This window comes from Heliconius melpomene, chromosome 21, assembly GCF_056956725.1.
Source record: "Heliconius melpomene rosina isolate 202511_hmr_F chromosome 21, ASM5695672v1, whole genome shotgun sequence".
NCBI classification, from domain to species: Eukaryota; Metazoa; Arthropoda; class Insecta; order Lepidoptera; family Nymphalidae; genus Heliconius; species Heliconius melpomene.
Genome location: NC_140409.1, coordinates 12,286,063 through 12,292,297, shown reverse-complemented (window position 1 = coordinate 12,292,297; position 6,235 = coordinate 12,286,063).

Below are 6,235 nucleotides of genomic sequence, written 5' to 3'. Positions count from 1 at the left end.
TTTATTCTGTTTAGGAAACTTAAAAGATAATAATTTAAGAATATTATTTGTGAGTCCAATTCCCATTCCCAGGCAAAGAGAAGGGTTCAGTTCCACAACTCAAACCGCAACGCCTCCAGAATTTACCGGAAAATGGGGTGTCTTAACACTTACCGGAAAATGGAGTGTCTTAACACTTACCTCTCTTTCTTGCTGTGTGCTGTATCCCACAATCATGGATATCCCGATGTATGCATAAAAGAAGAATTGTTGAAGATGGAGCAAAAAATGTTCTACAAAATTGAAGAACATACTGTAGTTTTGACAATACAACTATTTTTTACAGTTTTAATATTAGATAGAAATGCTGAATAGAATCAGAGCATGTCTCATGATCCATACCTTTATATTAATTCTTATCCAAATAAATAATTTCTAATCTGAACAAATATACGATGTTCAAAAATCTAGCCTTTTAACGTAGTGTACTGAGAAGCTCAGGTAAAAGTGAAAAATAAGAAAAGTAAAAACCTGAAATATCCATACTAATATTATACATTGCGAAAGTAACTGTCTGTTTGTGACGCCACGCCCAAACCGCTAAACCGATTGTAACAAAATTTCATATATTATAGATACTTGAGGGGATACTTGATATAAACTTAAGGTTTTTTATTTTCTTTTATTTTTGAGAAAAAAAACAAGAATTTTGATCGTTTTACGTAAAGTTCGCCGAAAATGAGCTTTCTGAACGCTTACAATACGTCAATATTCTCAGCTGCATTAAGGATGTCAAGGACGTCCTAAGATATTAGAAGAATTGAATGAAGTGGTATTTCTGGGAAGTATGTTTAGTAAAGAGGGGAGGTGCCTCTAGCAAAGTTAACGGCTCTTTATCTACATTGATAAGAAGGCGTCTCTTCATAGGATACATAGAACGGCTACTAGCAAGGACGTCACGGTAAAAATGAAGAAGAACAAACTGAGGCAATTTGGTCATGTTGTGCGAATGAGTATATAATGAAAGAATGGTAAGAAAAAATGATGGAAAATGAGTAGTATCGTTTGGCGCTCTGTTCTCTCTACCGTCACTGCTAGCGATACAGTATGGAGCTAAAAATATATACGTATATGAATATAATAGACACCTTTGGTATTTTATCAATATTGAAAGTGTACTTTACAGTACATCATTGTAATAAATATTTCAGGCGACATCATAGATTCAATACAAATTGGCTTACGAGCCGGGCGGTGTTTGGGGGCGGCTTGGTCAGGCAATAACCGACCACAACCAACTGACGACGTTGACGATTGTGTCCACTTTCATACATTTTAGATCTATAATAATTCTTAAGAGGTATTGTTGTGTAAATAAGTATTTATAAGTACCTACACTACAAATATACATATATATATATACCCCTTAGAAGTCGAATATTGCAAAATCCCGTCTTAGCGAGCACCTACGTCCTATAAGTAACTCCTATGCAAAATTTTAGATTCCTAGAACTTGTAGTTTTTGAGATTTGGTGATGAGTGAGTGACCTTTCGATTTTATATATATAGATATATATATAAAAATACAATTCCTTTCGTGATTTTGCGAGCGAAGCCGCGGTCGAGACGCTAGTGTTTTGTAATTTAGTTTGTACCTTTTTCTTTGATATATAAATTTTCATTTTCCGGATTTGTTCTTTTGTAATCGGTTGATTGCGGACTGTAGAGCTTTATATTTGAATGGACCGACCTGGGCCGCTTCGCTTGAAATATATATTTATATATTTATTAAATATGTTCATGAAAAACCATGACACACGTGTTCAATGAAATACTTTTAAAGGTCTAAATTTCAAATTTTATAAAAGTCGGTGCCGATTTATATTTTTTTTTCATAGAAACTTTCAACCCCTATTTCATCCCTACAGGGTTAAAATTTTTCAAAATTACTCGTGGTGTTGATGAGATGAGATGTTTATTTTCATAATGTTGTGTCCACATAATAAAAATAAACATCCATCCAAATTTCATTTCCTGTCATGTCTTTTTATATATATAAATATTAATTACAGCTTCACCATTTGATATTGAGATAAATAGTATACTAACAGTAGTTTGTTGTTGCTTAACTTTATAAGGGTTTTTTTTCTTTTAACATACAAAACCCTAAAAGATAAAAAGAAATTCTCTTACCAACTTACACTAATACTTATAAAGTGGTATTTATATCCTTCAAAACAATAATTTTTAACATAAATCTCGTACGTCGCCATATCCAGCACGTCTGTTCCTCGTTAGCATTGTGTCAAAGGCAACCAGAGTAAACACTAGGTATTGAAGCCTCGGTCTCGCTGCAACAATCGTCCACTAATTTGATTCTATGTAAACCATATCATTTTACTACACAGTAAGTTCTGCTTCAGCTTATAGCTGTCTACCACATGAAGCCGTTAAGACACTCCTTTACTCACTTTTCGTCTAATTTTTGAGACAATGCCTCTTGAATGGTGGAAATCTTTGTCTTCTTTCTGTTAATAATTCATTGCTTCCACTGGGAATCGGACCCTCAACCGTCGCGACTACAGTCACACTGTACCACTGCGGCCTCGATCTTAATAACTAAGAAATCATTTCTTCATCAATGGATAGTTCGTCTCACTCGTCCATACACCAAGTTCACCGGCTAACGAAACACATCGCGAGATACACCGTCCGTAGATAGATTCGCAGCGACACGGTTGCCATTTTTCTAGACATAGCCAATGCCTTCGACAATTCTACAAACCCACGCAGAAATTTCCACTCCAAACCCCTATTGTACAAGCGTGTAAGTACGCTCCTCATCCATATCCGCTTCTTCGACGCCCTCGTAATCACAGTCATAAACACCCAGTATATTGGCAGGATTTATTACTAAGACACACTCGACGCCGCCGTAAGCGAGGTCAGTTCTCGAATTCGAACTCTACTCAAAGCTCGAACTTTTTCTTCAGGGGCTATTCTAGCCCGGTGACGCTGTAAATACCATCCCAGGTCAACAGCAGTTCAGCCCTTTCGAAATCCAATCTTGGCTCTGGTGTGGCTCGGAGCACTACTCGTGCTCTTCCACTGACTATCCTCGACTATTTGGATAATTGATTATTTAATTAATCAATTATTAATTTAATTATGAATGTGGTTAACACCTATTTATACTTATATTGTGTTGAAGTAGTAAAGGCGAAAGTTATTGTAAAGGGTCCCTGAAGCATACACCTGTGGTCGCAAGTAAATTTTAAGTTCATAATGTACCCACTATATAGTGGGACAAGCAGAGAACTTAGTGTTAAAACACTTCGTTGCCCACTTTCCCCCGAATTTTCAAGGCATTGCGTGTTTGTATACAAAGTATGGAATTTTTATTATATTAAGGAAAAACACTAAACTGTGAACAGTATAGGGTCTCGGTCATGTTTCTAATTTAACCTAATATAATACTGTGAGTAAAGTTAGTACAGTGGGTAGCTCCAGCACAGCTTTATTATCTATATTTTCGAAACTACACGACTACGGAAATTACTTGCCTCCAACAAGAGTCGAGGAAGTTGATTCTTGACTTCAATTTTGTTACTTTAAACTGAAATAGTTTATTTCTTGTACAGTAATATTTATATTTTCATATCGTTTCTATTATCATTCCTTCGCTCTGGTGTCGAGGCAAAGCGCGGCGTTGAGTTTCGCCGGAATCCAGCGTAAAATGGACAACGAGATGTCTGTGTGCGAGATGATATGAAGGTATATTTATGAATTCAATTTTATAAAGAATTTTAAAATTGAATTCATACTTTCTTAATAAGAGTTCGCAGTTCGCACTCTTTTAAAATATAATGTTTCTTTTCATACACTCAAGTACCTTTTATCCTTTGTACGCTCTAGACAAGTTCTAAGTAAACTGAAAGGAATGTTTTTAATAATATAAAATTATAATATAAAGGATAAAAGACTTCCTTGAAGGGTCTGTAATAAATATTTAACAGTGTCAGATTAATACATTCTTTAATATTTTTAAAGCAAGATACAATGTTAGAATATTTAGAAAATAAAGAGTAAGATAGAAACTGACTTCAAAACACTTAATTGTAGAAAATAATATTTTAATAATTTCAAAGTAAGAAAAATTCACAATATTAAGTGAAATTATTGATACTTATATAGTTACTATACTTGTATAGTGTATAAAAAAATCAGCTTCACGCCGTAACCCGCACACAGCAGCTTAGGCAGAGGGAACCTAGACACTCCGTTCCCCACTTTCTTTGAACTCAACACCGAGCTTTACCTCGATACCAGAGCGAAGAAATGAAAATATAAATATATGTTGTATTTTCTCGAGCGGGAATCGAACCCATAACCAATCGATTTTACTGTCAACTTTGTGCCGCTGCACCACGGTTGGAGTAATTAATATTTTAACCAGACTTGGATTTATAAGAAAAGTAAGTTCCTCATTTTAGATATAAGATCAAAAAGAGATCTCGAAACCTTTGCTGCCTTTAAAATACAAAATACCACTACACCCTCAGACGTTTGTCGTTTTCCGTGTACGACAGCGGAAATCCTTCGCACTTGTCGGCGCTCGGTTTTCTCTTTTGGCGCTATGTTCTATAAAGGCTCAAGTGACTTACCTATATTTTACTGGTAAAACTAGTAATTTGAACTGGTAATGGGCCGTTATGACGCAGCGGCACAAGGGTGTGACTGTAACGCGACGGTTGTGGGTTCGATATCCAATCGAGGAAGTGAAATATTTATTTACGTTTATATTTCCATTTCTACGCTCTGGTGTCGAAGCAACGCGCGGCGTTAAGTTTTGCGACTCGACACGCAATGTCTCAAGAATTCGGCAGAAAGTGGGTAATAAATAGCATTATTCTCTCTTAAAAATAATAACTACCTAACGCAATAAAGATATTAAATCCAAAATGACTACACATAAAATATGTAAAACGGCAGCTAAAGAGGCAAGACTAGGAAAGTTGATAATAAAATATTCAGAAAGTGCTAAAGCCTAATCTGCTATATCTACTTACTTAAAAAGTATACATATTTATTACCTTTACTCGTACATGAGATGGTTGTAGATTCAATATCCATTGGGGGATGTGGTGGCGGTCTGGTCATGATAGCATCACTAAAATTATTAAAAATGGGGAGAGCAGGATGTCAAAGAGCAACTGTTCAGTTTCTTGTCGGTTCTTCTCAACAGAACTGCCTTGAGAGCCGGTGGTTGCTTTTTGTAAGATATTGATACAACTGATATTTCTACGTAACTTGACTTTGATTTAATTTGACTTTCACTTTGACTTCAACTACAACTTCAATTTCGACTACGACTTCGACCTAACTTACCTTGATTCTTTTGAATTGTTTGTAATAGCCTAATTGGATAAATAATATTTTAATTTAGATTTTCTAACATCAAAGCTTAAAAGTAAATAGTAAACTAGATATATCTATTTACACAACATTCAATTTGTGAAAATACATTAAGCTTAAGAGCATTATTAACATATTTAGCGCGAACAAACGTGAATGGAAATGATCTGAAAATTGTTTATTAATCGTCCAATACTGGTTTCATAGAGCTGTCAGCAAAATTGAACTAAGGGTGGTTATTGGCGATGTTGGACTAAATACTAAAACGGCGTTATCGACCGCACGTTATTTGAATTTACCATGGTTGATGATAATGATAATAAAATGTAATTAATATATGTAGCTATGGCGTTACACGGGGTCCTGGGTGATCACTGACCAGTAGGTGCCCCCATACGTCATTGTCTTTTCCATAAAAAAATATTATTCATAACTATAACATGATTTGTTGGATAAATGTTTTCATTCAAATATAAATCTTACAATTATTAAAATTAATTTGAAATATTGATTATAAAAATATAATTAATAATTATTTTAAACTATATATTGTAATAAATTTACACAAACATATTATTTATTAAAAGCATATTTTTGAGAGGCCTTCCAGCAGCTGGTTGAGGATGTACTGATGATGATGATGATCACGATGGTGATATTTTATGCTAACTCATTCTCGCTATTATGCATAATAATTAAAATAATATTAATGTTGATGTTAATATTAGTAAATATAGTCTCTTAGGAATACCTAAGACTCATGCAGACATTCCTAAGTTCTGTACTACAAAGTTTGTATTTGTATATGTTAAATGTTATTTGATTTCCTATCTCTAACATC